This window comes from Ictidomys tridecemlineatus, chromosome 11 (assembly GCF_052094955.1).
Source record: "Ictidomys tridecemlineatus isolate mIctTri1 chromosome 11, mIctTri1.hap1, whole genome shotgun sequence".
NCBI classification, from domain to species: domain Eukaryota; kingdom Metazoa; phylum Chordata; class Mammalia; order Rodentia; family Sciuridae; genus Ictidomys; species Ictidomys tridecemlineatus.
In genome coordinates, this window is record NC_135487.1 from 118,587,695 (window position 1) to 118,601,087 (window position 13,393).

Genomic DNA, 13,393 nt, shown 5'->3' on the forward strand with positions numbered 1-13,393 from the left:
TCATTGAGAACATCTATTGGTGATAAAAAAAAATAGCATATTAGGAATAGAAGAAAAACTTATCAAACTGATAAAGGATATCTATGAAATGGAATAGCTAACATCACAGTCATCATATTTCCTGGGGAAAACCAAATGCCCTCCCCTCACACTGGTAAAAAGGCAAAGTGGCCACCCTCACCAGTCACATGAGCATTCTATGTCAGTCCTAACCAATGAGATAGTGCAGAAGAAGAAAGGCATCCATTCTTGGAAAGACAGAGATAAAACTATTTCTATCACAGATGATATGATTGTCCATATAAAATATCCCAAAGATTCTGGGTAAAAAAAACTCCTCCAAATATTAAAACTAATGAGCAGGATTAGTTAAATTGTAGGGTGCAATGTACACAAACAAAATTCAAATGTATTTCTATTAATAGAAATATATACATAACTAGAAAGGAAACTTTTGAAATCAATACCATTTAAAATGGTTTTCCCAAAATGAAATACTTCAAAAAAAAAAACATATAAGAGTGTATAAGTGGCAAAGAATTTTAAAAGGATAAACGAACACCTAAATTAGGAGATATAATGTGTTTATGGTTAGAAGACCCACAGAGTAATAGCTGAGTGATATCTGTACTCACCGCAGGAAGAAAAGCTGGGGCATGATGGAGCCTGAGAAAGGGCTTGCAAATCTAGGGCGACTTGGGACTTGTTCATTACTGTGGTTCCATGCAGTAATGGTGAGCACTCTGCACACTTTAGGTCCAACAATCAGAGTTTAATTCTAGGTGGAACCTTTTGTCTAGTTGGGGTAAAGCCCATTTTCTCTCACTCCTTAAGTGAGACTTGGTTTCCCCTCTGAGTTCTACTTGAAGGGACAGGCAGGATTCAGGACAGGGAAAGAGGCTGCTCAAGACAGTGGCTGCTCCCTGAGTCCTCCATGGTACCCTGCTGCTTGTCCATTCAGCCCTGTCTCCCAGTGATGTCCCCTGGCTCCTCATTAATTCAGGTGCCTGAGGCCACAACCACTGGAAAACTGGATACATCAAATCTGGGTGTCTAAGCTTGGGACATCCTATCCCCAGTGATTCTGAGGGCTCCATGCTTGCTGGCACTGGAGGTCTCCACCCCGTGGCCAATGGGCCCCATGACCCTGCAAGACCCCCTCTGTCCTCAGGTGACCCTAAGCCGCTGACCACCAAATCCTTCGCCAGGACACCTGCTTCTATTTGGACCTATTGTCCTATTTCCATTCAAGTAGAAAATACTTGAAATAGGAAAAGGTGTTCCTAGGCTCAGAGGTGGGATGATCAGACTCAGTTTCCAGTCCTGGGTTCAAGCGGTTGGGAGCAGTTCAGTCAGTTACTTAGATTCTTAACTGTCACCCACGTTTGACCTGAAGAACCGCGCGCTTCCAAGTGTCTATTGAGGCCAGTAGGGGGCGCAGGTGCCAGGGTCTTGCGCCTCAGTGTAGGGCATCCCAGCGGAGTTCGTCCTGGGAGAAGGCGAGAGGAGCCTGAGCAGCTCAGGGGCGCCCCCAGCATCGCAGGGCTGCTCCTCGCTTCTGCCAGGCTCTGCTCTGTGGAGGCGCCTTGGAGACCATGAAAAGTTATGGCGATTTCCTCCTCTTCACGGAGAAAGTTAGAAGAGGATTTGAAAGGAGCTTCCTGTCTAGTTAAAATGTTCCCCACCTGGCGCTAGACAGGCTTTTCTTTGATTTTTTTTTTTAAATTTCCGTGGAAAATGGTTGCTTTTTTGAGGGACGCACTTGGGAGCATCTGAAAAGAAAGAGTTGGGAGCCTTGGACGGTCGTGTAGGGAGGGGATAGCAACAGAAAGGAGAAAGAAGAGGGTCTACCAGCAAGGAGCCAAGAGGGTAGTTTTCAGTTGCTGGGTTTGGTTTTTCTTTTTTTTGGGGGGGGTGAGTGGGTGGGTGTAGGGGGTGACTATCAGGGATTGAATTCAGGGGCACGCGACCACCAAGCCATGTCCTCAGCCCCATTTTGTATTTTATTTAGAGACAGGGTCTCTCTCAGTTGCTGAGGCTGGCTTTGAACTCCTGATCCTTCTGCCTCAGCCTCCCCAGTTGCTGGGATTGTAGGCAGGAGCCACCACTCCTGGCAGTTGCTGGGTTTGAAACATCAGATTTGCCCAATATATATGTTTGTCTTGTTTATGGAACATCAAAAAGCTTAAACTGAGCCATAAATGGAAAATGTACCCCCTCACACAGCTGTGAAGGTAGGAAGCCTGCAGTGTCCTATTCTGCCAACCCAGAGGGTCTCTCCTCTCCATATTGCATCTATTAGTATCCTGTGAAGACAGTGCCCTTTGGTTTCATTGTCCAGCTGCCTCCACTATCCACTACCAGCTGCAGTTCCAGGGCTGGAGATTGATCCACAGTTGTCCACCCAGTTGTCTTGCTTGGCTAGGCTAAGTGGACACCCTTCCTGGAATCACATATGAAGTGTACTGCTTTGGGGGTAGTGAGCCCACCTCAGGACTACTGATTGATCATGACTTTTATAAAAGAACAGGCAGTAATTAGCAGGCTCTTAAGCTTTTTACAAGAGTGGGACGATGCTGGCAAAGTCACAAGGAATCACATCCTCAACAATTTCATTCAAACTGACCAAGGCATGACTTCCCCTGAATTGAAGCAGGAGTTTTCCCAAGGATCCAGCTTGTTCCTTGTAAGCTTGATCCTGCCTTAGAAGCAGGTAGCCTTTGCTGAGTGGTGGAAACAATAGAAAATTTCAAAAGAAAAAGAGAACAGTTTTAAGGGAGATTTTCTCTTGATATTCTCTAATATTTTAGAACAGAACATTTGATGATTAAAAAAAAAAAAGCCATGTCCTCAGCCCCATTTTGCATTTTATTTAGAGACAGGGACTCACTCAGTTGCTGAGGCTGGCTTTGAACTCCTGATCCTTCTGCCTCAGCCTCCCCAGTTGCTGGGATTACAGGCATATCCCCAAAATCAAGGATTCCATCGACTTCCATATTCCCAACTTGTAAATGTGTCCCCAGTCTGACCTCTATCTCTTTTTTCTCCTATCAGAGTGGAAGCTGGTATTCTTTCTTAGGACTAATTCTCATTTGTTCAACATTTAAATCCCTTCCCATCTCCTCAAGGACTTTATTTTTTCTCTCCTGTAGTGTTCCCCTTTGCCTCATTACCAGCTTTTTTCATCAGTATTTTGTATGCTAGAATCTCTTTTGCCTTAAAAATAAAATTAAATCCATGCCTCAAACATAAGTTGCACCCAGATCCTTCCTTTCATAGTGAAGCTTGTTGAAAAGGCTAGTTACTCTCCCTGTCTCCACATGCTCTCCTGGTTCCTCCTCTGCCTACTGCAGTCTAATCCCTGTTGCCCTGACTCCACTGATGCTGGTCTGGTCAAGATTACCAATGGTTTTCTAATTGTGGAGCCCAGTGACTACATCCTCATTCCTTATACATGACCAGAGTGGCATTTTTCAATCAAACTTTCCCACTTCTCAAAACACTCTTCCCTGGGTTTCTGTGATGCCAAGACTCTTTGTTTCTCCCTTTTTTTCTTCTTTAAGGGAATACTTTCCCTTAAATGTAGTTGTTCCTTGAGACTCCATCTATTTTACCTCTTCTCTGCTCACACTATCAAATTCTCCCTAAGTGGTCTCATGCGTTTTCATGATAATTTCCTTCTGGAATCTGGGCTCCATATTTATATACCCAGCTACTCTCTCCACTCATGCCTCAGGATGACTCTCATATTTCTGGCTTGGGAAACGAGGTGAATGGGAAGATAACATAAAAAAGAAGCAAGTTTAGGTGTAGTTAAGTTTGATTTGGGACATGCTGAGTTTGAGGTTCCTGTGTTCAGGAGCCGTGTAGGCAGAGCAGGACTGAAAGCAGATTCGGACATCTTTGAGGTGGTTTGTATTATGGAAAGATCTGGGGATATTCTTGGTCTATCTGCCTGTGGATTCATCTCAGACCATTTCATTTATTTTGTTTTGTTTGGCAGGACAGAGGATTGAACCCAGGGTTACCGTATTACTGAGATATAACCCGAGTCCTTTGTATTTTTTGTTTTGAAAAAGGATCTCATTAAATTGCCAGAGCTTGCCCTTGGAATGTAATCCTCCTGCCTCAGTCTTTCTGGTAACTGGCTTATAGGTGTACACCACTACACCCAACTCAGACCCTTTTATTATAGGGTTTTCCCCTAGCCTGAACTCCCTTTTCTTCTGAAACCCCCCTCCTTATTTAACTAATTCATACTCCTATATTCAGACCTCAATTTAAATATCAGTTTTTAGAAAGCCCTTCACTGAGGCCCAGACTACTTGAGAACCTGAGGTTCCCATTACCTGTACTCACAGTCCCTCCCTGTGTCCTGATAGTCATAACATTTGATTGTTACTACCTGGTCAATATCTCTTTCACCCCCACTGAGAGACCAGGAGCTGCATCTGTCTCCTTCATTGTTCAGCTCTGCATTTCTCTTATCTAGGAGGGCTGGCACTTGTTTGCTGAATAAAGGAAAGAATGAACCAAAGAGTCTGCAGCTGGGCAGGACTAAAGACTTAATTAAACAGAGCTGTTTTTTCCTTCCATTTAAGTTACTGATAAAATTATTAAACAGCCTGGTGTGGCGGCACATGACTGTAAACCCAGCTATGGGTGTTCTGGGGTGGAAAGATCACAAATTCTGGGCCACTTGGGTGGCTTGGTGTGACCTTTTCTCAAAACGGAAAGTAGGGGTGTCTGGAGATGTGGGGATGGAGCTCCGTGGTAGAATGCTTGCCTGGCATGCATGAGGCCCTGGATTTGATACCACCAAAATAAACTTTTTAAAAAGTAAAAAGGGCTGAGGATATAACACAGTGAGAAAGGGCACCTACTTTTTTTTTTTTTAAATTATTGATCAGATTCAGACCTAGAACACAGACCAAAGGGAATATCAGAATATGTCTCTAGGTTCACCCTAATGTCGTACTTTGGTGTGCATAAAAGAGTTGCCACAGTCTGGCTGGGCACAAAATCACAAGCCACTCAAGCAAGAACAAACTTTATTTCCAAAACTCCTTTGAACACCACACATGCAGCCTTCTCCTGGGACACACCACACCAACAGGAAAATCCCTCCTCTGGAAATCCCTCCTACCACACTTCCCCAAACAATGGGAACTCTCCAGGAGTCCCGCAAGAGCTCCAAAATAACAGGCCTAGGAGGACAGCAGGGGTCCAATGTCCAATTGAATGCACATCTTAACATAATCATTATCTCAATGGCTTGCTGGCATCACCTTTCAACCAAAAATGCCATGCATCATTCCTACTTGGCTATGGCTCTTAGCAAAGAGGTTTAAAATAAAGGTTAAGGCTGGGGACATAGCTCCCCAGCTAACATCAGGAAACCCTGGGTTTTAATCCAGCTCAGCAAAAAATTAAAAATAACACGTACAAATTACTAGTCTACCTCCCTATGCCCACCCCACCCCTAGGGTTCTGATTTAATAGATTAAGTATAGGGCCCTGACCTTTTTTTCTAACAAGTGCTCCCAATAACTCTGATGCTATGGTTCACAGATCATGCTTTGAGAAATGTCAGTACCTGTAATCTGGCTTCTCAACCCTCAAGTCATGAAACTAAGCTCACCGTGGTTACCAGCAACCTCTGTGCAGCCAAATTTAGATTTCCAGTTTTCTTTCCTTGTCTTACTTAACATTTTCCACTTGAACACAGGGTGAGGTAAGTGAGGCGGGATCTCAGGTGCAGAGTCAGATCCTGTTTTTATGTAAAATGTTGATATTTGATTCATCATGAATTTTATATTAATTTGATTATTTTAAATATTGCACTGAAATATGATTTTATTGCTGAGGTGTGTTTTTTTTTTTTTTGGTGCCCTTTACAGAGATGATTTACCACTGAGCTATATCCCCACCCCTTTTTGGGGGCGGGGGGGGGGAGGGGTCTTGCTGTGTTGCAAGGACAAGCCTCAGGTTTACAGTTCTCCTGTCTCAAATGCCCAAGTCACTGGGATCATAGGTGTCTGCCATTGCACACAACTTTGGTGCCCCTTTAAATTCGAGATCCAAGGCAAGTGCTGTGCCTCCTTCACCTCATCTAGTCCAGCCTGATGGCCTCTGCCCCTTCTCAGCTCTCTTCTTCTATTGCTATTTCTCTTGCCTCAGCTGCAGAATTTCCTCCCACCCTAAATGTTAGTGTTTCCAAGGATTCTGTGTCCAGCCCACTTCCTTTCTTACTCAGTCATTGCACTTGTGCTAGGCATCGTCATTCTTCCCCATACCTCAGGTGCTAGTAATAGTGCCTTACATTTAGTGGACATTCAGCTAATGCTTATGCAATGACTGGATGAACCAGGCCTTAAAGGTACAGCTGTAGATTCACTTTCTATAGCCAGAATTATGTATTATTTCCTAACTTTGGGAGGTGGGGGGAGTACTGAGGACTGACATTTATTATAGGTAAGAAAAAATGAACTTGGAAAGATTGAGTAATTTACTAGTAAATAGGAATGGATCTGTCTGACCCAAAGCCCATAGGCCATCTATTGTACTCCAGGATCTCCCACTAGGTAGGCAGTGCAAACCCACAACTCCACCTGCAACACCATACAGGGAGACCACCCACATCAGCAGCCTCGCCCACTCCCTATGTCTACAGGTAGAAAGGCCTGGCAGGAAGAACCTGGGCTAGCCTGCTCAGGTTCAAATCCCAGATCCACCAGTTACCTTTGGTAACTTCATGTTATACTCATGGAGTAAATGGAAATACTGACAGTGAGCACCGGAGAGCTGCAGTGAGGATTATATGAGACAATTCAAGCAAAGCAGTTAGCACACTGCCTAGTACTTGTTATCTACTGCTGATACTATGGCAACCTTCTAGAACTAAATAATGAAAATAATAGACCCAAAATATGTAGAGCAAGTGACTATGAAAAGAAGACCAGTCTAGTACAGAGAGAAAAGATGGTGACAAAAGTTGGTTGGCCTAGCTGGTCACTGAAGAAAAGGAGAATGCACTGAGTCAGGAACAGGGCAGAGGATGGGGGAACAGGGAAGGGATAAGGTAGGGATAAAGAGACTTCCATGTGGCTGATAACCTGGCCCCCAGCTATGGTGGCAACATGCAGGGGAGCCTAGCTCTAGAGCAAATGATGTTTTTGCAGTAAAGAGCCTTTCCTAATGAACCAATCTGTATTTACTTCTATTGGCATCCTGGGAACCAGGGTGCAGCAGAGACAATTTGACTCATTCCCCCACCCTTCCCCCAACAAAGCATTATTACATCCAACCCATTACATTAGCTCTTATCAGTCTTGGAAGCTCTCAGTCATCCTCCATGAGCTGTAATAATTTCAGCTAATATCTTAAAGTGTTCAAAGAGCCTGTGATATGTTATGAGCCTAGTAATTGTTGACTGGTTCCCTTTCTATTGTGGCTTGATTTTATACCTTGTATCCAAGCTGACACGTGCTCTGGGTGCTATATTATGATGAGACTTTTTGCAAAGGCTGATTTTTAAAAATAAACATTAAATATTGAGGCTGTTTTAAATCAAAGTTTAATTTTTCTACCATCTCTTGTTATTCTTATTAGGAAGCCATGCAGTTCTTCATAAGGATAGTAACCTCTAGTGTAAAACTTTGAGCAAGTACACAATTGAGAATTAATTAGGAAGTTAAAATCTAGGATTGGGCCCAAAATAATGAACTATACTGAGACGCAAGAGTACAATGATCATGGCTTAGAGAGACTTGAGAAATTCACCCTCAGCTTTTTCCATGCACCTTTGATTGATGCAAGCATCCTTGCTCCCTAGGGAACCTGTCAGAGCCAAGTGGCTAAACTATCATGGAGGAACTTCCTGGATAACAAGGAATGACCCAGCACCTATCCTCTGTGTGTTGCCCCTTCCCCGTTAGCTCCTCTCAGATTAAAGGGTGCACTCCAGCTGCTTTGTTATCCTGGACCTGAAGGGTTACCCAGAATCAGGCACAGGATCTATTTCTCTAGGGAAAACTACCTTGAAAAGCATTCTTTGACTTGTGGTTCAGCTATATCACTTTACCTATGTTTAGAAAAGCTTTTCAGGTCAATTGGCATCTTCTTATCAGCTGTGGGCAGGTAAGATCCACTCTAGAGAAATTCCAGTCTCTCGTGGTATCCTGGGCATTCATACCACATGGGATTCTAGGTATCTGTAGGTGCCCCCTAACCTTCAAGGTGGGCCCAGATGTAGTGTCCCCCGGAAGTCTGCTCCAATTACTCCTCCATCCCATGTTCCTCATTGGCCTTTTACTAGTTAGTATCCTTTTGATTGAAAATTACAGAAAAGTAATTCCTGCTACACTCAGAAAGAAGAGATTTATTGGATTGCTTAACTGAATTACCCAGAGGTGGAAATACATATTTCAGACCTGACTAGACCCAGGGGTTCAAACACTATCATCAGTATTTGGTCCCACCCTCCCTCTTTCCCCTTAAAGTCTCCATCTGTCCTCTATATTCAGAAGGCTCTGTGTGCTGAGGTTCCCAGGAGCTCCAGACATGCACCTTATAGCTCAGCTATGCTGAAAAGAAACCAATCTTTTACATGGGTCCCAAGAACATTCTGACTTTTGAGCCTCATTGGATCAGCTTAGGTCACATGCCTGGCCCCAGACCAATTTCTATAGCCAGAAGGATGACATACCTGTCACCTGTTTACCCCACTAAAATCACATGACCAAGAATGGAGGAAGCATGAGTCCCCAAGGGACAATCAAGGTGCTATTACCAGCAGAAGGAGAAACAGAGGCTGGAAAGCCCCAAATAAAGAGATGTCCACTTCCTGCTAGAAGGAAGAATATCCAAAGTATCATGTCACTTTACCTATGGACGTTTCCAGGATAGGAGGCAAAATATGTGAGGAAAGGAACTTAGACTCCCTTAGGAGGTTAGTGTCAAGGAATTTGTCAAATGTTTTGTTTCAACTCTTCTACTCCCTGGACAGTAATTGGATAGAATTTCTTGAGGTCAGAGGTGTCCTAAAATTCTTAGAAATACTTGGACCAGAGAAAATCAAGGAAGAGGGCAAGAAGGAATCCACCAGCTTCTTCAGCTTATTTCAAACTCAGGAAGTTTGGAAAGCTATGGTGGCTACTGTGTGTGATGAGGTGTCCAGGGCTCCCTAGGAGCCTGGGTTAAATGCTGGCAGTACCTGCCACTCTATTTTGTGATTTCCAGGCTCTGTTTCCCCTTCTGCTGGTAATAGCACCTTGATTGTCCCTTGGGATTCATGCTTCCTCTACTCTTGGGTCATGTGAATTTAGTGGGGTAAACAGGTGACAGGTTCATCATAGGACTGATGCACAAGCAAGCATTTCATACATGGCTCAATTAGCTTCTGTCCATATCACCACCAGAAGACCAGACAAGATTTTTTTTCTAGCTGGGCACAGTGGTGCACATCTGCAATCCCAGCAGCTCAGGAGTCTAAGACAGGAGGATCACAAGTTCAAAGTCAACCTCAGCAACTAAGCAAAACCCTGTCTCTAAATAAAAATACAAAAAAGGAAAACAGAAAGAAAATGTATGTAACCACCAAAAACTATTTGTGTTTTTAGAGTTCTGGTTTTGAGAAACATAATAGGCAAGTGATCACTGATGATGTTGACAAATATTATTAATGGTAGCATTTTTAGTATGAAATTAGTTTTTATGTTTAGCTCAAAATAAATGCATCACACATTGCCAGAATTAAAACTAAAGATGAACACTTAGAGAAAAGGGTGGAAACACATTGTTTCCATCTCTTGGGAAACCAATAAGGCAAGTGCTGTAATTTGGCTTGTTTTTTTTTTTGTTGTTGTTGTTTTTTTTTTTTTTTGTTTTGTTTTGAAACAAGACTAGTCTAAGCAAACAAAACAAACCAAAAACCTCTCCCCCACTTTCCCTCTACTGTCAGATGTATCTGTCAGGACTGTGCCTGGCTAGATAGAACCCTCAAACCCTCCAATGCAAAATTAAACATAAAAAGGATTTGAAAATTTGAGAAAAACCTTTTGACCTGTTTATGTAAAAACCCTTTCCAAGGAGATTTAGTAAAGGTAACATCCATTGGCAGCTTAGTTGAGGTTTCTGCTGGGTGTGTTGGTGCATGAGCACACAGTTAATTCAAATGAGAGTCACCAGGGTGCAACTCATATTTCTGTTAACCACAGAGAGGTCTTAAAGTTGAATTTCAGTTTCAGCAGATACTTCAGATTTACCTGAGCAATATCAAAGACAATGTATTCATTATATAGTAGGCAGGTATAGATAACACCTTATGAGATCCCAGTCCTTTATACTCTCCCGAGTAATACTAGCCGAAGGATCAGGGATAGTTTTGCCCAAATCTTTTGACACTCTGCTTGCCCTTGGGTAATTGGTTGATATGTGAAGCAGGCTTCAGTTCATCCATGTTCCCCAGGACAACTTCTCCCAACAGGATTTAGCCTATCTTGTCTCCCTGAGATGTGTGGAAGTAGTAGATACTCTTTGAGACCATATCAGCAAAAAATATGTCTTTGCCAAACATGTAGCCTGTCACAGGTGCTTCAGGCAGGGCTATGCCTAGAAGGGGACCAGGATCCCAGCAAAGTTGGTGGTCCTGCACCTGTGCACGCAACCTTCGATTGTGAAGCTACTTAAAGGGTTTGTAGTGTTGGCTCTCCCCTTTGCACTCTACCTTAGAGATATCCAAACTTCCAGGTCATAGGCATTGTGCCTGTGTGTTCCTAACATACTTCCTGATGATCTCTGCTTCTTCAGAGTCTTTGTCAACTACCTTAATGTCACTTTTGAGCTTCTTGTAGTTGACATCAATGGGGTCCTTGCTACTGTCATCAGATCCACCCCTAAGCCAACTGCAGGCCATCCCAATGTCCAGGAAGTTGTCCGGCATTTGTACTTTGGCCTGCACACTGTCTGCATAGTTCAGGAGCAGGACTTTCTCATCCCATAGTCAAGGGGCATCAGGGTTTAGAAGCAATTTGGTGGGGGTTGGGGAGGTGTATCTGGGATTGAATTCAGGGGCATTTGACCACTAAGCCACATCTTCAGCCCTATTTTGTATTTTATTTAGAGACAGGGTCTCACTGAGTTGCATAGCACCTTGCCCTTGCTGAGGCTGGCTGGAACTCCCCATCCTCCTGCTTCAGCCTCTTGCACTGCTGGGATTACAGACATGTACCACCACACCCAGCCTGCACATATAAGCCAAAGAGTTTTAAATTTTCTTTTAAGTAGAGTCCTGTTTGGTGACAAGTTAACACTCCCACTAAATGAAATGAATAGATTTTAAATGGATATTAAAGGCTATCCTGTCTTCAAGAAAGTATATAAACTTCTCCAAAAAACATACAATTTAAGACATGTCAAGTACAACCCACTGACAGTAAAATCTGATACTCTGTACACCTGCAGAGTTACACATCTGAATGACAATAAGCCTCCAAAATTAAAAGGCTGATGCTTGCTGAGTATCCAAGAAGCCTTCCAACAACACAAAGCAATTCCCACTAATACTGCACAACAGTGCTTGTGAGCTGGGGCAGGATGTGGAGCAAGGTGCTGCGGGCCTGATGCCAAGATTCGCATGCCCATGATCTCATCAGGCATTTGCTGGAGAGACATCACTGATCATCTGAAGTGCAAGAGAGTATGAAACAGAACTGAGCCCAGGAGCGGAAAGCACATACTTTTTTGCATGAATCCCTCTGCTTGGTCATAGCTCTGAGTATCTAGTCCCCCAAGTTCACACTATCAGATTCACTGATTTTTTTTTCATGTTTTACATGAACAATAGCAATCTTTTAATAAAAATTAGTAACATTTCCATAGGAAAGGTCTCTAATTGAATACAAACTATACAGATGATAAAACTGTCATAGATTGCATCATACACAAGTCTTTCTACATACCCACATTTTGGCAAAGAAGATCAAGGACATAGATAGAAAACCCAAGAAGGCAAGTTTTATTTGTGCCTAATTCATGCAAAATAGGGGTACCATCTTGTGGGCTTTGCAAAAGACCAGGAAAGTGATGCCTATGACACCCATCCCAACTCAGTCTTTAAGAGGTTAGGGAGAGGCCTGTGTAATCATGTAATGTTCCTTATTTTTCTAAAAAGTGAAAAAGATAATCCATGAAACATAAAAATATCTGATTTTGTGTTCTTTGTTTTTCTAAGATAAGTATATATCGTTGAGTACCTTCAGGGAAGTCTCATCATGTTTGACATGACATATAAAAACACTGTTTTTCTCCCGTATAAAAGAAGTGAATTTTGTAATCTTGACACTACACTGAGATAAAATAGTTTGGACATGACTTACATGTCCATTTAATATCTATTTAATAAAATTGCAAACTGTTCAGTAGAAAGTTTTCTGACTATATGATTGGCACTTCAATTTTGTCTTTTTTGTATAAATACTCAGTTTACCCTGATTTGGTTAATTTCTCTTCCACTGCTAAGCTGCTAGCCAAAAATTCTTGTCACTTGAAAAAAAGAACTCTCTTAATACTTCATTTACCTTTCATTCTTTTATTATTTATTTAGAACTTACTATATCCCTGGCTACGTATATGTAAATATGTATAAGGTATGTTTTCTCTTGCAAGAGATAAACCAGCAGTGGTGGTGGTGTGTGCAAAAGTTGAGAGAGAGAGAGAGAGAGAGAGAGAGAGAGAGAGAGAGAAAGGGAGGACAGATGCAAACCCCAGCTCTCTGCCCCATGACAGCTCCTTTCTGTGACAAGCGGCGGTCCTTAGGCCTCAGAGGAAACATTATAAGTGAGAAATAGAAAAAGAAATTACTTTGCCCTGAGCGGCCAGTGGAACCAAAGCAGAAGAGTGGAGCGCCCTTTTCATCTGCCTGAGGTGCAGGACCTGGGAACCTGCAGAGCTCTAGAGCCTTGGTCAGTAAGGACGTCTGGGCATGTGTCTTCCAAGGCACAGAGTTTACCCCCTTCTCCTCGCTGACTCTCACTGGCCTTCACCGCCCAGAGCTTGAGAGAGCTGAGCGCAGACAGTGAACTGAGTCCAACCAGCGCAAAGCGAGGCTGGACTCCCCGTTGCCCCCACCTGCGCTGCGTCCCTAAGGCGGGGGAAGGCGTAGGCGGGGCGCCAGCTGCGCTCTTGGACTAGGGCGGAGCGCACAGCGTGGTAGCCTCAGGGATTCCGCTTTCCCCACTTTCGCTTCTGGACCCGCAGGGGGCGGGACTCCTTGTTAGACTCCCTTGCCACCTCCTCCCCTTCGCGCTGTCGGTCCCCCTTCCCTCCCACCTCTTCCCTGGTGAAACTCAAGTTGTTACATTGAATGACAGAAATGAGGTAACTCAAATTTGTT

General features: G+C 43.3%; 1 pseudogene; it reads right to left on the bottom strand.

The window, feature by feature from the left end:
- Positions 1–10,196: 10,196 nt before the first annotated feature.
- On the bottom strand, positions 10,197–11,076 carry LOC144368704 (poly [ADP-ribose] polymerase 1 pseudogene; annotated as a pseudogene).
- Between the last annotated feature and the right edge of the window lie 2,317 nt (positions 11,077–13,393).